The sequence below is a fragment of the Aegilops tauschii genome, chromosome 1, assembly GCF_002575655.3.
Source record: "Aegilops tauschii subsp. strangulata cultivar AL8/78 chromosome 1, Aet v6.0, whole genome shotgun sequence".
Taxonomy (NCBI): Eukaryota; Viridiplantae; Streptophyta; class Magnoliopsida; order Poales; family Poaceae; genus Aegilops; species Aegilops tauschii.
Window position 1 is genome coordinate 486,174,517 of NC_053035.3, and position 23,699 is coordinate 486,198,215.

The 23,699-nt window shown below is 46.6% G+C and overlaps 1 pseudogene; it reads right to left on the reverse strand.

The window, feature by feature from the left end:
• Positions 1-9,355: 9,355 nt before the first annotated feature.
• LOC109761956 (subtilisin-like protease SBT3.5) lies at positions 9,356-23,208 on the reverse strand (annotated as a pseudogene).
• Positions 23,209-23,699: the final 491 nt, after the last annotated feature.

Consider the following 23,699-nt stretch of genomic DNA (forward strand, 5'->3'; position numbering starts at 1 on the left):
GTTGTTAGACAACGGTGAACCTTCAAACTATGAAGAAGCGATGGCGGGCCCGGATTCCGACAAATGGCTAGAAGCCATGAAATCCGAGATAGAATCCATGTATGAGAACAAAGTATGGACTTTGACTGACTTGCCCGATGAGCGGCGAGCCATAGAAAACAAATGGATCTTTAAGAAGAAGACGGATGCAGATGGTAATGTGACCATCTACAAAGCTCGACTTGTCGCTAAGGGTTATCGACAAGTTCAAGGGGTTGACTACGATGAGACTTTCTCACCCGTAGCGAAGCTGAAGTCCGTCCGAATCATGTTAGCAATTGCCGCATACTATGATTATGAGATATGGCAGATGGACGTCAAAACGGCATTCCTTAACGGCTTCCTTAAGGAAGAGTTGTATATGATGCAGCCGGAAGGTTTTGTCGATCCTAAGAATGCTAACAAAGTATGCAAGCTCCAACGCTCAATTTATGGGCTGGTGCAAGCATCTCGGAGTTGGAACATTCGCTTTGATGAGATGATCAAAGCGTTTGGGTTTACACAGACTTATGGAGAAGCCTGTGTTTACAAGAAAGTGAGTGGGAGCTCTGTAGCATTTCTCATATTATATGTGGATGACATACTATTGATGGGAAATGATATAGAATTCTTGGAAAGTATAAAGGCCTATTTGAATAAGTGTTTTTCAATGAAGGACCTTGGAGAAGCTGCTTATATATTAGGCATCAAGATCTATAAGGATAGATCAAGACGCCTCATTGGTCTTTCACAGAGTACATACCTTGACAAGATATTGAAGAAGTTCAATATGGATCAGTCCAAGAAGGGGTTCTTGCCTGTATTGCAAGGTGTGCAATTGAGCACGGCTCAATGCCCGACCACGGCACAAGATATAGAAGAGATGAGTGTCATCCCCTATGCCTCGGCCATAGGGTCTATTATGTATGCCATGCTGTGTACCAGACCTGATGTAAACCTTGCCGTAAGTTTGGTAGGAAGGTACCAAAGTAATCCCGGCAAGGAACACTGGACAGCGGTCAAGAATATCCTGAAGTACCTGAAGAGGACTAAGGATATGTTTCTCGTTTATGGAGGTGACGAAGAGCTCGTCGTAAAGGGTTACGTCGACGCTAGCTTCGACACAGATCTGGATGACTCGAAGTCACAGACCGGATACGTGTATATTTTGAATAGAGGAGCAGTAAGCTGGTGCAGTTGCAAGCAAAGCGTCGTGGCGGGATCTACATGTGAAGCGGAGTACATGGCAGCCTCAGAGGCAGCACAGGAAGCAGTCTGGATGAAGGAGTTCATTACCGACCTAGGGGTGATTCCCAATGCGTCGGGCCCAATGACTCTCTTCTGTGACAACACTGGAGCTATTGCCCTTGCGAAGGAGCCCAGGTTTCACAGGAAGACCAGGCATATCAAGCGTCGCTTCAACTCCATTCGTGAAAGTGTTCAAAATGGAGACATAGATATTTGTAAAGTACACACGGACCTGAATGTAGCAGATCCGTTGACTAAACCTCTCCCTAGGGCAAAACATGATCAACACCAGGACGCAATGGGTGTTCGATTCATCACAATGTAACTAGATTATTGGCTCTAGTGCAAGTGGGAGACTGTTGGAAATATGCCCTAGAGGCAATAATAAATGGTTATTATTATATTTCTGTGTTCATGATAATAGTCTATTATTCATGCTATAAGTGTATTGTCCGGAAATCGTAATACATGTGTGAATACATAGACCACAACCTGTCCCTAGTAAGCCTCTAGTTGACTAGCTCGTTGATCAACAGATAGTCATGGTTTCCTGACTATGGACATAGGATGTCATTGATAACGGGGTCACATCATTAGGAGAATGATGTGATGGACAAGACCCAACTTAAGCATAGCATAAAAGATCGTGTAGTTTCGTTTGCTAGAGCTTTTCCAATGTCAAGTATCTTTTCCTTAGACCATGAGATCGTGCAACTCCCGGATACCGTAGGAGTGCTTTGGGTGTGCCAAACGTCACAACGTAACTGGGTGACTATAAAGGTGCACTACGGGTATCTCCGAAAGTGTCTGTTGGGTTGGCACGGATCGAGACTGGGATTTGTCACTCCGTATGACGGAGAGGTATCTCTGGGCCCACTCAGTAATGCATCATCATAATGAGCTCAATGTGACTAAGGCGTTAGTCACGGGATCATGCATTGCGGTACGAGTAAAAAGACTTGCCGGTAACGAGATTGAACAAGGTATTGGGATACCGACGATCGAATCTCGGGCAAGTAACATACCGATTGACAAAGGGAATTGCATACGGATTGATTGAATCCTCGACACCGTGGTTCACCCGATGATATCATCGTGGAACATGTGGGAGCCAACATGGGTATCCAGATCCCGCTGTTGGTTATTGACCGGAGAGGCGTCTCGGTCATGTCTGCATGTCTCCCGAACCCGTAGGGTCTACACACTTAAGGTCCGGTGACGCTAGGGTTGTAGAGATATATGTATGCGGAAACCCGAAAGTTGTTCGGAGTCCCGGATGAGATCCCGGACGTCACGAGAGGTTCCGGAATGGTCCGGAGGTGAAGAATTATATATAGGAAGTCCAGTTTCGGCCACCGGGAAAGTTTCGGGGGTTATCGGTATTGTACCGGGACCACCGGAAGGGTCCCGGGGGTCCACCGGGTGGGGCCACCTGTCCCGGAGGGCCCCGTGGGCTGAAAGTGGAAGGGAACCAGCCCCTAGTGGGCTGGGGCGCCCCCCTTGGGCCTCCCCCCCATGCGCCTAGGGTTGGGAACCCTAAGGGGGGGGGAGTTCCCCCTTGCCTTGGGGGGCAAGGCACCCCTTCCCCCTTGTGGCCGCCGCCCCCCCCCCCCTTGGATCTCATCTCCAGGGCTGGCGCACCCCCCAGGGGCCTATATAAAGGGGGGGGAGGGAGGGCAGCACACAACAGCCTTGGGCGCCTCCCTCCTCCCCTGCAACACCTCTCTCTCTCTCTCGTAGAAGCTCGGCGTAGCCCTGCGGAGACCCGCTACATCCACCACCACGCCGTCGTGCTGCTGGATCTCCATCAACCTTTCCTTCCCCCTTGCTGGATCAAGAAGGAGGAGACGTCGCTGCACCGTACGTGTGTTGAACGCGGAGGTGCCGTCCGTTCGGCACTCGGTCATCGGTGATTTGGATCACGGCGAGTACGACTCCGTCATCCACGTTCATTGGAACGCTTCCGCTCGCGATCTACAAGGGTATGTAGATGCACTCCTTTCCCCTCGTTGCTAGTATACTCCATAGATGCATCTTGGTGAACGTAGGAAATTTTAAAATTATGCTACGATTCCCAACAGGTGATGCATAGCAACGAGAGGGGAGAGTGTTGTCCACGTACCCTCGTAGACCGACAGCGGAAGCGTTATCACAACGCGGTTGATGTAGTCGTACGTCTTCACGATCCGACCGATCAAGTACCGAACGCACGGCACCTCCGAGTTCTACACACGTTCAGCTCGATGACGTCCCTCGAACTCCGATCCAGCCGAGTGTTGAGGGAGAGTTTCGTCAGCACGACGGCGTGGTGACGATGATGATGTTCTACCGACGCAGGGCTTCGCCTAAGCACCGCTACGATATTATCGAGGTGTAATATGGTGGAGGGGGGCACCGCACACGGCTAAGAGATCAATCATCAATTGTTGTGTCTCTAGGGTGCCCCCTTGCCCCCGTATATAAAGGATCAAAGGGGGGAGGTGCGGCCAGCCTTGGGGTGCGCCAGGAAGAGTCCTACTCCCACCGGGAGTAGGACTCCCCCCCTTTTCCTAGTTGGATTAGGACTTGGGAGGGGGGAAAGAGGAGAGGGAGAAGAAGGAAGGGGGGCGCCGCCCCCTTCTCCTTGTCCTATTCGGACTAGGGGGGAGGGGCGCGCGGCCCAGCCCTAGCCGCCTCTCCTCTCTACCACCCAGGCCCATTAAGGCCCATTATGTTGCCGGGGGGTTCCGGTAACCTCCCGGTACTCCGGTAAAATCCCGATTTCACCCGGAACACTTCCGATATCCAAACATAGGCTTCCAATATATCAATCTTCATGTCTCGACCATTTCGAGACTCCTCGTCATGTCCGTGATCACATCCGGGACTCTGAACAACCTTCGGTACATCAAAACATATAAACTCATAATATAACTGTCATCGAAACGTTAAGCGTGCGGACTCTACGGGTTCGAGAACTATGTAGACATGACCGAGACATGTCTCCGGTCAATAACCAATAGCGGAACCTGGATGCTCATATTGGCTCCCACATATTCTACGAAGATCTTTATCGGTCAGACCGCATAACAACATACGTTGTTCCCTTTGTCATCGGTATGTTACTTGCCCGAGATTCGATCGTCGGTATCTCAATACCTAGTTCAATCTCGTTACCGGCAAGTCTCTTTACTCGTTCTGTAATACATCATCTCGCAACAAACTCATTAGTTGCAATGCTTGCAAGGCTTAAGTGATGTGTATTACCGAGAGGGCCCAGAGATACCTCTCCGACAATCGGAGTGACAAATCCTAATCTCGAAATACGCCAACCCAACAAGTACCTTCGGAGACACCTGTAGAGCACCTTTATAATCACCCAGTTACGTTGTGACGTTTGGTAGCACACAAAGTGTTCCTCCGGTTAACGGGAGTTGCATAATCTCATAGTCATAGGAACATTTATAAGTCATGAAGAAAGCAATAACAACATACTAAACGATCGAGTGCTAAGCTAACGGAATGGGTCAAGTCAATCACATCATTCTCCTAATGATGTGATCCCGTTAATCAAATGACAACTCATGTCAATGGCTAGGAAACATAACCATCTTTGATCAACGAGCTAGTCAAGTAGAGGCATACTAGTGACACTTTGTTTGTCTATGTATTCACACAAGTATTATGTTTCCGGTTAATACAATTCTAGCATGAATAATAAACATTTATCATGATATAAGAAAATAAATAATAACTTTATTATTGCCTCTAGGGCATATTTCCTTCACCCTATACCAAGGATCAAACCCTAGCCGCCAGTCTTCCTCGCCGATTCCCCACCCATCGCCCTCGCTCGAGGTCGCCGCCGGTAGAGCCTCTTGCGACCACCAAGGGCGGCGGCGGCGGCGAGGCACCACCATTGAGCTCGGTTTCGGCCATCTCGAGATCCTATTTTGATCCTGGCCGCAGGGGCCTCCCGTTGCCTTCTCCGTCGCCCCTGCCATTGCCCTCAACAATGGATGTTGCCCTTGACCCTATTCCGCACAAATAAGTGCTATGATAGAAAATAGTAGGAACATTTTGCAAATGTTCCATCGGCCCACCTCTCAGCTGGATCTTGTCATAAGTGGCTCGCGCGCATCAGGTGTATCCATGCTCATTGTTGTGCCGTATTCTCGTTTTCCGCGTTCAGCCTGTCATGTCACTATCGGCGTGCTCCACGCCTCTCTCGTCATCGTCCTCCCGCTGTCCGTCGATGTTGAGCACGAGAAACAAACTGCCAAAGCGTGCAGCATGCCGGATACTCATAATTAGTGTACGAGATTCTGATTTGGAAACCAGCACACACATGGGGGTGCGGTTAAAGCCAAGCTTCTCAGGTTCACGGGTCGGCCACCATTCGCCGGCCTCTTGCCGAGAAATCATGTGCCGCCGCCGCCGCCGCAGCAGCACCGTGAGCGTGAGATAGACGAGCACCGGCGTGCTCATAGCTCGTCAAGCAAACCAAGATGGACATCCAGCTTGCGGCAGAAACAATAAGCTTGTGTTCCGCTATATCAGCTTACAATGCATTTGCCATCTTTCTCATTCATTCGTAGTTGAGTCTCTCAACACCTCGATGTTCTCCGGCCGGCCGTGTCGGTGGTGACGACGCCGTACGACGGTCCCGCTCTGTGTGCCGGTGGCGGTGCCACTTTTCTAGACGATGCGCCCTGGAGCGCACATGATGCTCTTGTATTGTACGTGCCTGTTCGGAGAGCACAGAAATCATGTGACGCCGCTGACGGCTATGTCGGAGTATATAGTACTCATACCATACGGTACGTGGTGGACAAAAATTTTTTGAGGTCAACAATTTATTCTTTAGAAATGGAGGCAAATATTTGCCTCATCTATTAATTAAGAGGAGAATAAAGTTTGTTACAATCGACCCCAATAAATGGCATGAATTATTAATCTCGCGACATAAGAGACTCTAGTTTTTTCGCCTCGGCGGTGATCCAAAGATTTGCCTCCGTCATGATGATGCTGAGCAAGATGGTTGGGGGCACACTCTTGTTGCGAAAGACTCCTTTTGTTTCATATAGTCCACGACAAAAGCTTGGTAAGCGAAGCCATGGCCTTCCTTTGTGTGGCGTCCAGGACGGCACAACTTTCTCACCAATTTTTTATGAAGCCCTCCAAGTGCCAAGATGTGACGTCCAAATCTTCAAGCCGTAGCTTCTCTATGACCAAACCCTAAAGCCTCAAGGTGTAATGACACTTGAAAAAGAGGTGTGTGCCGCACTCTTGCACTCTCTTGTAGAAGGGGCAAAGCCCACAATTTGCTCATCCCCACTTATCCAACCTATCGGCGGTCCAAATACGATCTTGGATAGCCAACCATGTAAAGACCTTAACCTTTGACGGTGCCCAAGCCTTCCACACCATTTGGTCCATAGGGGAGGTCATGCCAAGAAATTGTGCCTTGTAGGGGGATGCCGCCGAGTAGTGCTCATTTGCTGTATGCTTCCACACAATGTCATCCTCGGCACTCTTGTCAAGTTTTATGACGTGCACTAATCACCAAGGAGTGAAGAATTGTCGGATGTGTTCAATGGAGACAACAGTAGGAGGTTTGATCTTTAAAATCCACGCTCTGTTCTTTAGGGCCTCACACACCATCCAATTCTTTCTCGAGGATGCCCCAAAGATGAGCGGAGCAATTTCCTTGGGCTTGCATCCAAGTAGCCAAGGAGCGTCACAAAATGGAGTTCTTGCCCCATTCCCAATTGTGATGGTTATGGAGGCGTAAAAATTTTTTAGGTCCTCCTCATCGTACGGATTTCCCATCCCTACCCACATCTTCCTTGGTTCCTTCCACTGAAACCAAGGTTATCTCAATCACAAGGCGTGCGCCAACTTTTCCGTGTTGAGCACCCTTAGCCCACCATACTCACGTGGATGCGAAATGATATCCCAATTTACTTTGCATTTTGCTACGCTGTCAAAGGAAAGGCAAAATAACAGCGTCTATGTTCGAATGCAGAAAGGATTGGATTATTATTGTTGTAAAAAATAAATACTAGAAATTCCAATATGGTGACAAAAGAAAAAAAACAAAGGAAAATAACCAATGGGGTCCATGGTCATTAATTGTTTATTTTAGTTTTCTTCTCTCTCTTTTTGCAAAAGAAATTTTTTCTCTCTCAGATAAACTCTGTTTTTGATAAATAATTAAAAGCAAAAAAAGGGAAACATCACCTTGAAGCACGTGCTTGCTTGTACATCCTTCGCTCTATGCACTTTGTTCTGATCAATAACTAAGATGTCGTCCTTTTCATCACCTCTTTGTGCCTCTCAACTCGCCATCTCACTCCAACGATGTTTTGTTCTCATCATGCTTTACCCTGCATAAGATTGGCATCAGAACCAACAATAGTTGTATATGACAACAAATGTTAGTGCATCAAGCGGCATAATCCCACAAGGGATCTGCTAGGGGTAACACTTCCAGCAAAACACATGGCACATGATAAATTAATATCAAATAATTATAGTTATATATTTACCCAGTCACTTATGCTACTAGACAACTATGGTCAACAAGGAAATCACATGGTTAGTGCTACGTATTACAGAATGATTATTGAATTCTATCAGGCTAGACGGTCTGATATAAATTGTAACAATCTTATGATCTTGTAAGGCACCCAACTTGAAGAGCATCTTGTTGCAAGAATGCTTATACCATTGCATTGAACTGGTTGCATGCACTAGCCAGAACTTTCAAGCACTCGAGGATATGAGAGTGACGAATTATAATCAATTTTCCAAAGTTGTCCAATTTGAGTAAGGATCCATGAAGAAGTTGAAGGAGTAAATTCCAAACAAACCACTCGGAGTTTGACCATACGCTCAGACGACACTCAAGTTTCTCTTATCCCAAATATAACACTATATTTTTGCACTAGGCACATATTTTCCACTTCCATGATCTGACAGTTGGTTGATCATCAAATGGTTATTGAAAAAATATGGTTTTGGCCTCAGTAAATCATTTAGCACACCTGGAACCATGTTGGGTATGTTCGGGCACAAGAAACTTTTATGTCGAATTGGTTGTAGGAGAAATTTTGCTTCCAACATTCTTTCCCATGGATTGATAACATTGGGACTACCAAGGGAAAATTCCACTACTTGCTACAAGCCTATGCATTTAGTGCGCCAACAAGTGATTTTGCGGTATCTGATGTCAGTCGGAGTCGAGGAAGATGAGATCCTTGGTTCAGGGGCTGCTATTTATAGCCAAATCTTGGCTCACCATGAGTCTGTCTATGTCAGGGTGCGGTGGTAAAGTTACTACATCCTTATTACAATAGTGAGGACTATTAGGGTGCAATGCGGAGTAGGGCTATGTGGCTTGTTGTCGAGCAGGGAGGGTAGGAGGGCACACGAGACTGTCTCATATTGACTCACCCGTGGGGCACATTAGTGGAGAATGGGGCACCACCACAATGATTACAGTGGTCGTACTGAACTAGCTTTAATATTTTGTGTCACACTGAACCAGATTTACACACGATTTTTTGAACCAGATTTACCATTAGATTCCATCTTGATAGGTTTTTGTATACTTGTCAAACTTACTTCGTGGCGAGTTCACATCTATTCTTTGACGTTGATGTCTCATATGGTGTTGGCTTTGACAAGATATTGTCTATTTCTTATTTCCCAAAAAATTCTTAAAATCTCATTCACATCTCTTACCATTTGTATTAGCATTAAACCATGTCCACTCCTTTTCAAAGTTACAAACATTTCATTACAATCTCACACATCTTCAAGTAGTGTATATTTTTTGGCTCAGCATTGTGAAATTTTAGACGACCAAGATTTTTACAAATTAAAGGCAATTGAAATTAATTAAAATCATATTTATAAGTATCCATTCGATTTTTTCAATTCATCCCCTCTTCGGTGATACAATTTAGAACACCTCATCTCGTTACACACACACACACACGCACACACACAAATACGGCCCACATGTCAGGTGGCATGGTTTCCTAATCGGTGTCATGTGGGTCTAATTTTTATTTAAGCATGGAGATGGGATTCTATTTTATCATTACACAACATCTGCATAGAAATCCTGAACTGTAAGCTAGGCAACAACTGGAATCCTCACCGCTTGTTGGTCATTCTGCAAGTTACACTGCCAAACGTGTAGTCCCCTGGCAAGTTCCACATTGGTGACAGCTTCATTTCAAATTATTGGACTTTGTTTGCAGTCGAACACAAGAACTGGCAGGAAGACCTCCATCTTGACTCCATCCGGGGCTGGACTACGATGTGGTAAACAGAATCAACCTCACCGACGTTGGCCACCGTCCTTGATATGATGATCGGATTACTCAGATCAGGAACCGAGATGGATGGCAGGTTGAGTTTATATGCCGGTAGCGTTGCATCCCGTGGATGTCGCTGTCCCCTCCTTGATGATGGCGCATCGGAAGAATTTTTTGTAATCATGTGGATCGATGTCGTAAATCAGGCTGGGATGAGCGGCCCCTCAAGGGTTGATATTCCCGCCTCCGTAGTCGAACGGGTCGGCGACCTTCCGCGGCAGTCCTTCCGCCAGGATTGGCATGCCGTGTTGATTGGTTACATGCACTTCATTGTACCATGCAAGAAAAACCAACAAAACAGATTTAAAGATCACAAGTGCATGCACTAGCTAGGAATTGGATGTTTCTACCTGCATGTCGAGAGTTATGGTTAGTCTTGTTGTTACAAACCAGTGGTGACGATGGCTGATTTTATTGCAGCAAGAGACCAGTCTGGGTGCAGAGCTTTGAGCAGTGCGGCAACGCCCGCTGCATGCGGGGCTGCCATGGACGTCCCTGATTTAGAGCATCTCCAACAGAAGCCCAAAAAAAAGGGCGTGCTAAAATAATTTTACAGCGCCATTTTAGTAATTTTAGCGTGCCGTGGCCGATTCAGTCCAGCAGAGGCACAAAAATATAGCGCGCAAAGGACAGCGCGCAGCAGTCCAGCAGACGCACTAAAAAATAAAGCGCCACAAATATATCTACAACAAACAGGTCCCTAAACATTTACAAATAAGTCCATCTGATCAAAACAAAAACGCAATTGGGTCCCCAATGGTTGGAGCAAGCTAGCTTGCTGACCTTGCAAATCATCTTTCGCCGGCCACCGCACGCGAGCTAGCTTGCTGTGAATCGCAAATGCGAGCTAGCTAGCTTCCCTTAATCGTTGGAGCAAGCTAGCAGAAGGGCAACGGCGGCTCCCGGCCGACACGCGCTCCCGGCCAGCGAACTCGAGGCGGCGAGCTGCAGCTGGCGAGTAGAAGGGCAGCGTCGGCTCCGTCCCGTGCTAGGACGAGCAGAGACGAGAACGCATAGGAGTGGCTGCGGCCGGCGGTGGCGCGCTGCAGCCCCTACAGCGGCGAGCTCGAGGCGGGACGAGCAGAGGAAGCGGAGCAGTTCGTCTTCGCGCTTCAAATTGTCCAGCGCGCTGTACGCCGCGCACCAAATATCCCGCGTGCGATGCAGAAATTCCCAGCGCGCTGGATGGATTTTACAGCGTGCTGGCTTTTGCAGCGTCTGTTGGAGATGCTCCGCGCGCTAAATTGACTTTTTTTCCGGCGCGGGCTACTTTTAGCGCCTCTGTTGGAGATGCTCTTAGTTACTTAGGAATCTCCCACTGCTGCTAAGATGTTGGCTCCAGGCGCAGCTACATCAGGCTTGATCAAGGCCAGGTAATCAGCCGATGGGCCTCTGGAGGAGAAGGACGCCACTTTGGGAGCCAACACATCTTTGCATGTGACGGTGCGAGACGGTTAGATCTTCTCCATGGGAGAGCTGCTTATTGCAAAAGAAAACAAAAATCACATCCAGAGGTTTATGGGATCTTTTTTCCATAAAAAAATTATGTTGTAGGGTGTGCACGTATACCTTGACTCGAGGACGTATTGACATATCCTCCTAGAGATGCAGATGTCGACGATAATGCAGACGATGCCCGGGCAGCAAGACACTGTGGAACTCGGGGTGTCCGTCGTGTATTGCGCGAAAATGAGCCCTGATCCCCCGCCTTCCACCACGTACTGCGCCCCATGTGCGAAGTCCTCTGATGGGTTGATCGCGTCCTGAATTCCTGATCGTTTAAGCACACCACGATGGCCCCTTTCACGTCCACACCATGAAGAACGCCATGGCTCGGCACACAACTAGATCCACAAAAGCAAAGCAAGTTGAAGCATGAGTAAGATATTTCACGGTTGGTGGAGATGTCGGGAGTCTTTTTCACTCATGATGGTGCACACATAAGCGGTGACGACGAGTTGTTGTTCTTCACTTGGTATAGAGAGACTGCCCCACCATCTGCTGCTTGTTTCCTAACGTGATCACCGTCGGGAACGAGAGGTCGATCTTGCTCGCTGCGACTGTGAGGCCCACGGCGAGGTGTCCTCGACGGTCTGCGGCCTGGGCCCGTCATTTCTGACGGAGTACACCACAGCTGGACCGTGTGCAGGGCGCCGTACGAGTTCTCGTTTGGCCTTACGGCGATGTGTGTTCAGTGGAAGGGCGATGTGCGTTCAGTGAAAGGAGATATTCCCCTTGACTATGAAGACGCTCGTGGTGACTCGTCAATCTCAAGAGATGTGCATGCCCTCTCAGTCTTTCAGAGGTGCTCATTAATGTAGCGTGTGCGTATGTGCGCACATAGGAATAACTGTATGTACGTATGTATGGATGTGTTAAAAAAAGTACGTGCTGTCTTTTTCTTTTTGCGTTGACAGTCTTTGCTGTGCTCCCTCGCTCTCCTGTAAATAATCCATCTCCATTGAAACTTAGAATAACTAGGTGATTTCCCGCGTATTGCTGCCGGAATCCAAAGATTAGTTTTGGATGAATTATGTATCAAGGAAATGACGTAAATCAGAAGCTAATATTTTTTAAAATTAATTATGGGTGAACAAAGAGTATGCATGTACTTTGAACCATTGGAGTTGCACAATTAAATTTTGTGGATGGTAAACACCCGACCTAAGAAAAGAAAGTGCTGCATCCAGCCAAAGGGATGCGAATCCTTTAATAGTATAGAGACATGTTTGTTTAAATAGGTAAAAAATAATTTACCTGCCTCGCTCGTCACAGTTGCAACTCTCATATATTAGAGGAGTAATGCAATATACAGCAAAATCTGAATATTCCACCTTGAATTTATGATATCTAATCAGTGAAAAAATAAACGTTTTGTTCGGTGACCTGCAGAGATACGGACGCAAGCAAGAGCACTGAAACAATTATGGCATGCACCCAGTATACTGGGATAAGATAATCGCTCTGTTTTCATTTGCATACAAATACATAGCAGGTGAGCAAAAGGTAAGAAAAGCTGACCATCTTTCAGTGAAGCAAAAAATCAGTACGTATACTGTCCGGCCATATATGAGCACTGGTAAGGGCACTCGCGATCGGCTTCGCCCAAGTGTAGGCTTACCCGGCGTCGGTGTGTGCGCCGTGGAGGCCGTAGCGCCCGCCGCAAAAGCGCTCGATGACCACATCCTGGTCCGTGCGCACCACCACGAGGGCACCTTTCTTGGGGTTGGGGAGTGCACCAGCCGTGAGCTGGACGATCTCCAACAGGGTCAGCGACTCGCTGAGGAAGTAGTGCTCATCGGAGACCTGACCGGCTAGAAGGACACGGGTCGTCTTGTTCGAGGAGACGGTGGGGCTCGCCGTAGCGTTCAACTGCGGATGTAAACAAATCAGTGGTATTATGGTAGCAGTCCGCGGGTCTCCGACGTCAATGGAACCTTGAAGGCTTGGCTGGCTACGGATGGAGAGAGAGGGGTAAAGATATATATATGGAGGATAGGGAAAAGAATCGGTCGGGATATTTTAAGAAAATTTGTGAAGATTTATTCCTACAGGGAGTTGAAGGAACCTATTCCTCCGGTATTAATTCTCATCATAATCAAAGCAGTTTTCTTGTTAACGTCCCGTGTTAATAGCTAGCTAGACGTAACTTATTTGTGATCCTATATATTGATGGCGTTCTGTGGAACCGCTACATGCATCGTATTGATTGCCGTTGGCTGGTGATGGATGCTTGCATGCATGCATAAGCAAAAGGATTCACTGGTAGAAAAAAGCCCTTTAGTCCCGGTTCGCAACAGCCTTTAGTCCCGGCTGTGCAACCGGGACTAAATATGCGCGACTAAAGACCCCCTTTAGTCGCGCCTCTTACGGACCGCGACTAAAGGCTTTAGTCCCGGTTCTTGTGGCTGACCGGGACTAAAGGCCCGTCCACGTGGGCGCCCGTGGTCCGTCGGGGCGGAGGACCTTTAGTCCCGGTTCGCGTGGCCAACCGGGACTAAAGGGCTCCTCCGCAGGTTTAAAGTTTTAACCCCCTAAACCTGGTTTCTTTTTAGTTTGGAGTGTTTTATTTCTTTTATATTATATTTTGTGTTTTATTTTAATTTTGATAAAGTTTCAATACACATATTTTACGCTATTATATACATGCATATGAAATTTCAAACAAGAAGAATTTCAAGAGGAATATATAATATATATTCAATCTCGGGTGACCATATACAACTTCGAACAAGTTTCCATACACAATTAGGATGGATGACCATATACAACTTCGTACAAGTTTCAATCTCGGGTATGCATATAAATTTCTTCGTCCTCGGTATAGTGTTCTCCTTTAGGATTGATGACTTCCCTCATGAAAAATCCTGCTAATTCTTCTTGAATTGGTCGGAAGCGAGCTTCTGGACTAAGCCTCCTCCGCAAGTTATCCGTCGCGTTCCGCACGCTATCCGATGCCTTCCGCTCAGAGGTGTGTCTCCGGATGTTCTCACAAACATAGTATCCACATAGATTGGTCCCCGGTGGCTGCTTATCCACATTAACTAACCTTCTGAAATCTAGCTCATGTTTGAATTCACCGACAATTTCTTCTGAGAACCGTCTCCAAACCCTACAGGGCAAAGAAAATTAAATGAACAAGGGAGTTATTAGTTACTTGATATTAGGAAATGAACGAAAGAGACCGATCTATATAGAGCTCAAATGATTGAAAATAATTACTTTTGCAGCATTTTTCTCATGTCGGCCCAACGCTTTGGATCCGAATCCATAGAGTCCATGATTAGAACTCTGAAGGTGTGAAGTTCAATATTTAGCAGAATCCAGTGGAACCTGCGGACACGTTACATGCACAGTCATGCATAACTCATCGATTAGACATACCATGCATGGAGTAAACAAAAGAGAATGGGCACAAGAGAGAAACACTCACCCAAAATGGTAAGGAAATAGAATATGACTTTTGAGTTGATGCTTTCTAAGAAACTTGTACAAGTCTTTCTCCACGTCTTCGGGGTGATGTTGTAACACATGTCCATTAACGATATGTGGGTCAATGAACCCAACATCATGGATGTTTCTTATTTTGCATTCCCAAATCTTCAATCTGCATAATAGCGTACGCAACAATATAGTTAGGACAATATATATATATATAGTGCAGGCAATGAAGAACGAGATGAGGTAGAAATAAATCACTTACAGAACGTAGCAACTCAGCATAGATTTGTCGAGGTCGCGCAGATTGAACAGCTGGAACAATTCACTCATATGAACTTCTACAGAGTACCGTTTGGTGTGATGCTCATCTGTAACATCCGCATAAACATATTCTTTGTCGGCCCATGTTATGAATTGCTTGTACCAACGTAGCAGATTTCGCATTTGTGGTGGTAGACTCTTTTCCCGCGCAGGCTCGACGAGAGGCCCATTCCGCACATATTGTAATGCTATCTCACATACTGGCGCATCCTCAAGGACTAAGAAGGCACGAAGAGTCAAACCCATCTCGGACGCTTGTTTCATGGCACCCGCTACAGTCAATCCAAGTGCTGCCGCAGCTGCTATGATCTCGGGGTCCTCTTCCGGACCGGCTTTCACTATGAGCGGGGGGATCGATTGTTTCTTCTGCATCCCGAGCTGGTCAACTTGTTTCCCGCTTTTTTTACTTTCTTCTTTCTCCTCCTTCAATATTTTTGCTTGCCTACGAAGTTCATGTCCATAGTCGTCAGGCATATTCAGCTCGGCTTGGGACGGTGTCGTCAAAAAATCCTTAGCCCACTTCTTTTGCTTCTCAGTGAATACTTGCTTGGGCTCAGGCTCTTTTTTCGCCTTCATATCCGCCTTCCATTTCTCATAATCAGCAGACGCGGCCAATTTGGTTTCAGCTTCACTAAGTTCCCCAGGCCTTGGGAGGAGAGGCTTCAGTGATGGCTCCGGTACCCTTGTGGTCTTAGGTACATAAGGGTCCGGGTTAATAGTCCAGGAGCGGGTTTCCTTGCTGTCCGCCTGCTTCTGCTTCTTCGCCGGAGGTGGATTGGGGGGCGTCGTACCCGCCGGAGGAGGATTGGGGGGCGTCGTACCTGCCGGAGGTTGTGGATCGGGGGACGGCGTCGAATGGCGTGAAGGAGGTGTAGGTGAACCACCACGACCACCACCACCGCCACCACCGCCACCACCACCACCACCACCATCGGAGGGGGGTGGACTTGCTAGCCTTGGCACCTCGCCTGGAAACACTATGTACTTCTTTTTCCATAGAATGAACTGGCGCTTGACATCTCCAAGTCTTCTCTCCCCTTCGGGTGTAGGTTTGTCAATCTCCAGGTCCTCAAACCCTTGGACTATGTCTTCCACCGTGACACGAGCATAGCCATATGCAATGGGGTTGTTGTGGTGGAGTGCTCCAGGTGTACAGGGTAAAGCACTGCCGCTAGCTACCTTCGTGGAAACGTTCCCCACGGGATAATGCAGATCACATTCTTTCATCTCCTTTACATCATCCACGGGGTAGTGAGGCTCCGGTGCACGAATCTCGATCATCGGTGCACTAGCACCAGGCGGGGCATCCGTGGAAGCCACGCTGCTTCTCCGCTGCTGGCTTCCGCGATCCGCTTCATGATCTTCATGCGGCCCTGCAGCCGATTTTTCTTTCACTAGTTCATGCACGGTCTGCTTCAACTCATGGAGTTCCGATGCAAACTTCGTCATAAGATCTGCATCCCGGTCCGTCTTTCTCTTACGGCTTCTGTAACAGTACGGGTCATTGTCCTGGGAAAACCCTACTTTCCACGGAACTTTGCCTTTGCCTCGTACACGTCCTTCGTGTTCATCATTCCCGAGGGCTGTTGTCAGTGCGTCTTTCTCTCTGTTGAACTTGATCAAGCCCTCTTGAGCTTGGGTCATTGCGTCAATAAGGGCTTGGGTGGGAGCAAACTGTCTCTGCCGGTGAACACACACCCCTGTCTCCGGGTCTAGCGATCCCCCATGCCCGTACCACCAGCTTTTGGCCCTTGGGTCCCATCCCTCTGTACCTAGAGGGATTCCTCGCACCCTCAGGTCCTCCTCCATCTTCTGCCACCTAGGCTCCGAAAGGCGGTATCCTCCTGGCCCCATAATATGATGGAACTTTTTCTTACTCGCATTATCCTTATTTTTTTCGATATTTCCTTGAAATGCTCCGATTGCTTTTGCCTCACAAATTCTGGCCAATCATCTTTCAGTTTCTCATGTTTTCCATTGAAATCCGGAGTCTTGCCCTTGTTGACATAGTCACGGGTTAAATTTTTCTTGAAGTTCCGGAATGCTTCGCCCATCTTCTGAAGAGCGAACTCTTTAACTAGCCTCCTCCTCTGACGTCCACCCGGAACCTCGTTACCGAATTCATCGACTTTGTTGTATTCCGGAGGTAGAATGAAATGTTCCATAAGCTTTCTCCAGCAATCCTTTTTCGTTCTCTTGTCGACAAAACTGAAACCAAGACGTGCCTTCTTTGGCTCCTTCCATTCCTGGACGGTGATCGGGACGTTGTCTCTAACAACGACTCCGCATTGGTTGATAAACTTTGAGGTGTGCTGTAGGGGCTTGCCGGTTTCACTGACAAACTCAATGGCATATGTTTCTCCTGTTTTCATCGCCTTGGATTTGCCACGCTTTGTCGTACTCGATCCGGAGGGCTAAAAAAAGAAAGAGAGTCGCGCGCGTTAATACATATGTATTCACATTTCAGTAAGTTTGTATCACGAGAGGCTCAATGTATATATATACCTCGCCGGAGGTGGTTGCTACTTGCAATTCGAGATCGTCGGTTGTTGACGGTTGACCTCCGTCGACAATGTCCGTTCCTTCACCTTCTTGATCATCGACAATCTCTGTTCCACCGTCAAGGTTCAGATAAGAAGAGACTACATCCTCTTGTTGCTCATATTCTGAGCCCGGCACATAAGGAATCTCGTTGTTGATGATGCCCATTAAATAACGTTCAGCCTCCGGATCCCTAAGCGGCTCGGCTCTATCGTCCGCCATATGTCACTCCTGCATGTAGTAAAAATTCTTTAAGTATAAAGGAATTAAAAAATAAGATTAAGGGGACATAGAGGAGGAGGAATTAAAAAATAAGTTTCTTTAAGTAAAAATTCTTTTTTTCTTCTTCTTCCTTTCTTCTTCCTCTTTCTTCTTTCTTTCTTCTTCTTCCTTTCTTCTTCCTCTTTCTTCTTCTTCCTTTCTTCTTCTTCCTTTTTCCTTTCTTCTTCTTTCTTTCTTCTTCTTCCTTTCTTCTTTCTTTCTTCTTCTTCCTTTTTCTTTTTTCTTTCTTTCTTCTTCTTCCTTTCTTCTTCCTTTCTTCTTCTTTTTTTCTTCTTCCTTTTTCTTTCTTCTTTCTTTTGGTTTTCATTTTTTCTTCTTCCTTTTTCTTTCTTGTTTTTTCTTCTTCCTTTTTCTTTCTTCTTTCTTTCTTCTTTCTTTTTTTCTTCTTCCTTTTTCTTCTTTCTTTTTTTCTTCTTCCTTTGTTTTTCTTCTTCCTTTTTCTTTCTTGTTTTTTCTTCTTCCTTTTTCTTTCTTTTTTCTTTTTTTTCCTCCTTTTTCTTCTTTCTTTCTTCTTTCTTTTTTTCTTCTTCCTTTTTTTTTCTTCTTTCTTTTTTTCTTCTTCCTTTGTTTTTCTTCTTCCTTTTTTTTTCTTCCTCCTTTGTTTTTCTTCTTTCTTTTTTTCTTCTTCCTTTTTCTTCTTTCTTTCTTCTTTCTTTTTTTCTTCTTCCTTTTTTTTTCTTCTTTCTTTTTTTCTTCTTCCTTTGTTTTTTTTCTTCTGTTTGTTTTTCTTGTGTTTTCTTTTGTTTTCTTTTTTCTTTCTTTTTCCTTTTTCTTTTTTCTAGTGTTTTCCTTTTTTTGTTTTTTTCTTCTGTTTGTTTTTTGTTTTCTTTTGTTTTTTTCTTCTTCCTTTTTTTTCTTCTTTTTTTTGTTTTCTTTTGTTTTTTTCTTCTGTTTGTTTTTCTTGTGTTTTCCTTTTTTTTTCTTCTTTCTTTTTTTCTTCTTCCTTTTTTTCTTCTTCTGTTGTTTTCTTCCTTTTTCTTTTTTTTCTTCCTTTCTCCTTTTTTCTTCCTTTTTCTTGTTTTTCTTCTGTTTTTCTTTTGTTTTCTTCTTCCTTCTTTCTTCTTCTTCCTTTTTCCTTTTTCTTTCTTCTTCTTCTTCCTTTTTCTTCTTCCTTCTTCTTCTTCTGCCGGCGCGCGGAGGACGGCAGGCAGGGCCAGCGGGCGGCGGGCAAGGGCCGGCGCAGGGCACGGGCGGCGGGCAAGGACAGGGCACGGGCGGAGGCGGCGCTCACTGGGGACGGGGGCGGCGGCGCGCAGGGCTTCGGCGTCGGCGTCGGCGTCGGGGCAGGGCTTCGGCGTCGGCGTCGGGGGGCAGGGCTTCGGCGTCGATCGGCGTCGGGGCAGCGCTTCGGCGTCGAGAGAGAGGAGAATGGGAAGTGGCGAAACTGCTAAGTGCAGTATTTATAGACGAACCTTTAGTCGCAGTTGGGGAGGCGGACCGCCTTTAGTCGCCGCTGGCCACACCAACCGCGACTAAAGGGTACCCTTTAGTCGCGGTCCGCCTCCCCAACCGGGACTAAAGGGTTTTGGCGCCGCTTTCGTTCCCGCGCAGAAAGACCCTTTAGTCGCGGTTGGGGACAACAACCGCGACTAAAGGGTACCCTTTAGTCGCGGTCCGCCTCCCCAACTGGGATAAAGGGTCTGTGCTGGAACTGGCGCGGTGCGGTGGGATGTTTAGTCCCACCTCGCTAGCCGAGAGGCTTCGACAGTGGTTTATAAGCGCGGCTGCGCTCACCACTTCGAGCTCCTCTCAAATGCAGGCTTACGGGCCTATTCTGTCACTATGTGCCTGTGGGCCTACTGGCCCTTCTGCGGGCCTGAATCCTGGCCCATTAATGGGTTTCTAGTCGTATTCAGGCCGTGGTGGCCCAGTAGGTGGCATATTTTTTATTTTTTGCCTTTTTTTGTTTTCTTTTTTGCTTTATTTATTTTGTTTTGTTTCTACTTACAACAAAAAACTTATTTATTTTATTTTATTTTGTTTCTAATTACTTATTTATTTTACTTTATGATAATTATTTTTGCTATTAAAGTTTCTAATTACTTATTTATTTATGTTATTAAAATTTATTTTATTTTGTTTGTACTTATATATTTTATTAAAGTTTATATTATTTTGTTTCTAATTCATTTTAAAATCTTAAAAATACAATTATATATCAAAAAAATCAGAAAATAAAACTAATTCATTTTAAATTCTTGTTTTTCTTCTGTTTTTTCTTCCTTTTTTCTTCTGTTTTCTTCTTCTGTTTGTTTCTTCCTTTTTCTTCCTTTTTTCCTTTTTCCTTTTTTCTTCTGTTTTTTTTCTTCTGTTTGTTTTTTTCTTATGTTTTTCTTCTGTTTTTTTTTCTTCTGTTTTTCCCTTTTTCTTCTTTTTTTTCTTCCTTTTTCCTTCTTTCTTCTTCTTCCTTTTTCCTTTTAAAATCAGAAAAATAAAACTAATTCATTTTAAAATCTAAAAATACAATTATATATCAAAAAAATCAGAAAAATAAAACTAATTCATTTTAAAATCCCTTGAAGGTTTGACAAAAGGTTTGATACATCATTCAGTTCATCGACCAAATACAAAGTTTGGTACAATAAATTATTACACATCAATTCTTCCCTTGTGTCCCTGCTTGCTTACGATTGTGCCGTATCCATGGAGCATCCTCATCATTTAACTTAATGCTTGGGTCAGTGTTCACTTTGAAGGGCGGAATTTCACCAAACATATTATAATCTTCTGACATGTCTGTCTTGTCCTCCACTCCCACGATGTTTCTTTTCCCTGAAAGAACAATGTGGCGCTTTGGATCATCGCATGATGTACTGATCGTTTTCTTATCTTTCCGTTTCCTCGGTTTGCTACTCATGTCCTTCAAATAAAAAACCTGAGCGACATCTTTGGCAAGGACGAATGGTTCGTCAAGGTAACCAAGATTGTTGAAATCCACCATTGTCATTCCGTATTGCTCGTCCACCTTTACCCCACCTCCTTGCGTCAGCTGCAAAATCTTTGAACACTCTGTCGATCTTTCTCCATTGCGTTCCATCAGCGGTGTGTCTCAACTCCCCGTCGGACTTACGGTCCTCTTTGTGCCATCGCAACGACTTGGCATGCTTTTTGTTCATGAACAGACGTTTCAACCGTGGTATTATAGGAGCATACCACATCACCTTGGCGGGAACCCTCTTCCTGGGTTTCTCGCCCTCAACATCGTCACCAGGGTCATCGCCTCTGATCTTATAACGCAATGCAGTGCATACAGGGCATTCATTCAAATTCTCGTATTCACCGCGGTAGAGGATGCAGTCGTTAATGCATGCATGTATCTTCAGAACCTCTAAACCTAGAGGGCAGACAACCTTCTTTGATTCGTACGTACTGGCAGGCAACTCGTTATTCTTCGGAAACATATTCTTCAACATTTTCAGCAAATTTTCAAATGATGAGTCACCTACACCTTCCTGTGCCTTCCATTTTAGCAAATCCAGTGTGCAGCCCAGCTTTTTCAGACTATTATCGCATCCTGGATACAACGACTTTTTGTGATCCTCTAACATGCGATCCAAATTCTCCCTCTCCTTGTCAGTTTCGCAGCGTCTCCGTGCATCAGCAATGGTCCGACCAAGATCATCAGCGGGCTCATCATGTGCCTCTTCTTCACCTTCACCTAACCCTTCCCCACCTTCAGCATCATCCTCCATGAAAGTATCACCGAAATGATCATGATAGTTGTCATCGATATCATCCCCTTCTTCATCTTCTTCCATTCTAACCCCTCTTTCTCCATGCTTGGTCCAACAATTATAGCTTGGCATGAAACCGTGCCGAAGCAGGTGCATGTGAACGTCTCTTGAGGAGGAGTAACCCTTCTGATTCTTACAGACAGCACATGGACAGATAATAAAACCTTGCTGCTTGTTCGCATTTGCCACTACGAGGAAATCTTTCAAACCCGTAGTGAACTCGCCGGAGAGTCGGGGACCGTACATCCATTGCCGATTCATCTGCATTATTATTATATAAAGTATATAATTAACCATCATGCATTTGTTAAACTAACTAGCTAGAAATAATACAAATTAAACAATGAACTACACACATGCATATTTTATCAATGACACATGAAAGGTTCAAGTTGCTAACCGCGATCGCGGAGGAAAAATAAATGAGAAAGCTCAAGTGTGGCTCGGATACTTCATATCATGTTTGTTTCAGGCTCTCGGGCATTTCATCAAACACCTTGTGTGCATAGGAGGAACCAAAAGCAAACCCACCACCCCCTTCTGAAAATTGTGAAGTGAGCTGAGTGAAGTGAAGTGAGCTGAGTCCTATATATAGGGATGGGCCTTTAGTCCCGGTTCGCCTGGCCAACCGCAACTAAAGGCCTTCGGGGACCTTTAGTCGCGGTTGGCCAGGCCAACCGGGACTAAAGCCCCTCCCGTCCGCCAGCTGGATGGGCCTTTAGTCCCGGTTGGCCTGGCCAACCGCGACTAAAGGCCTTCGGGGACCTTTAGTCCCGGTTGGCCAGGCCAACCGGGACTAAAGCGCCTCCCGTCCGCCAGCTGTCGACCGAGCGCGCTGGGCCCAGATAGTTGGTCGCGGGTCTCCTCCCGAACCGCGACTAAAGACCCCTTTGGTCGCGGTTCGATTGTTTTGGGGACTAATGGGGGCGTATGGAAGCCTCTTTTTCTACCAGTGATTAGTGCTCACGTGGCTGTAGGAGAATGGATGCAGACGTGGATAGTGTGCATGACAAGAGAATTGGTAGTAGTGGGGATTAACTTCTTAGGAATGTAAGATTTGCTCCAACAGTCGTGTCATCGTAGAAACTTTTTTTTTGTCATCGTAGAAACTTATAATCGTACGAGTTGTGTATAGTAATCCAATGTCGGGTGAGCGGCTGGTGCTGGTGCTGGTGCATCCAGGTGCATGACCTCCTCCAATGCACACTTGCCACTTGGCTCAAACTTGCAAAGTAAAGGGAGGTCGAGTAGTATAGCATTCATGGGAGAACCAAAAAGACACGTAAGAGCATCTCCGATAGGCGCGCTATTTTAGCCGTGCGCTGGAAAAAACAGTTTTTTTTTGCGCGCGCGGGGCTGTGACAGGCACTGCAGCAGCCGTGCAATAGTCGCGCATGTGGTATAATGGGTTCAGCACGCGGAGGAAAACGGCATCGCGCGCCGCTTATTTCATGCGCCCGCTCATGCGCGCTGGACATTCGAGCGCGAGCGACCAACTGGCGCCAACCTCTCCGTCCACCCTGCCTTCGCAGCGCCCCGCGCCACCACCGGCGAAATTCGGCCGATGGAAGGCCGCGCCGACATTCCCCAACCCCTCCCTACACCTGCGACCCCTCCGGCGGCGCCGCAAACCCTAGCGCGGGGTTGAGCTTCAGCTTTGCCGCCGGCGCCGCAAACCCTAGCGCGGGGTTGAGCTTCAGCTTTGCCGCCGGCGCCCCTCCTCCAAGCACTGGTCTCGTGTGCGGCCTTTTCATGGCGCCACGGGCGACCTAGCAGGGTGGCGTCGCGCCGCCGCCCGCCGTGAAAGGAGAAGAGAAGAAGACCAAGAAAGGGAGACCATTTGTTTTGCCCCATTGCTACAATGTGTTGAAGGATGGAGAGAAATGGAAGCCCCGTGATGACCAAGAGGAGAGCAAGAAAAGCAAGGCAACTATTGATTTGGATGATGATGATGAGGATGAGGAATCAAGTGATGGCGGCAAGAGAAGCCCTACACCAAACTCGGTTGCCTACTCCAAGCCAAAAACACCAAATAGAGGCAAGAAAGATGCAAAAGAAAAGAAGAAGAAGAAGAAGAAGAGAGGAGATGATGATTTAAAGAATGCTATGGAAGCTATTGTGAAGGCATGAAAGGAAGCAAACGAGGTGAGGATGATGGCAAGGAGCCAAGATGCGGCGGCTGAGGAGAGGAGGGTGGCGGCCGAGGAGAGGAAGGTGACAATGGAGGAGAATAAATTGACCATGG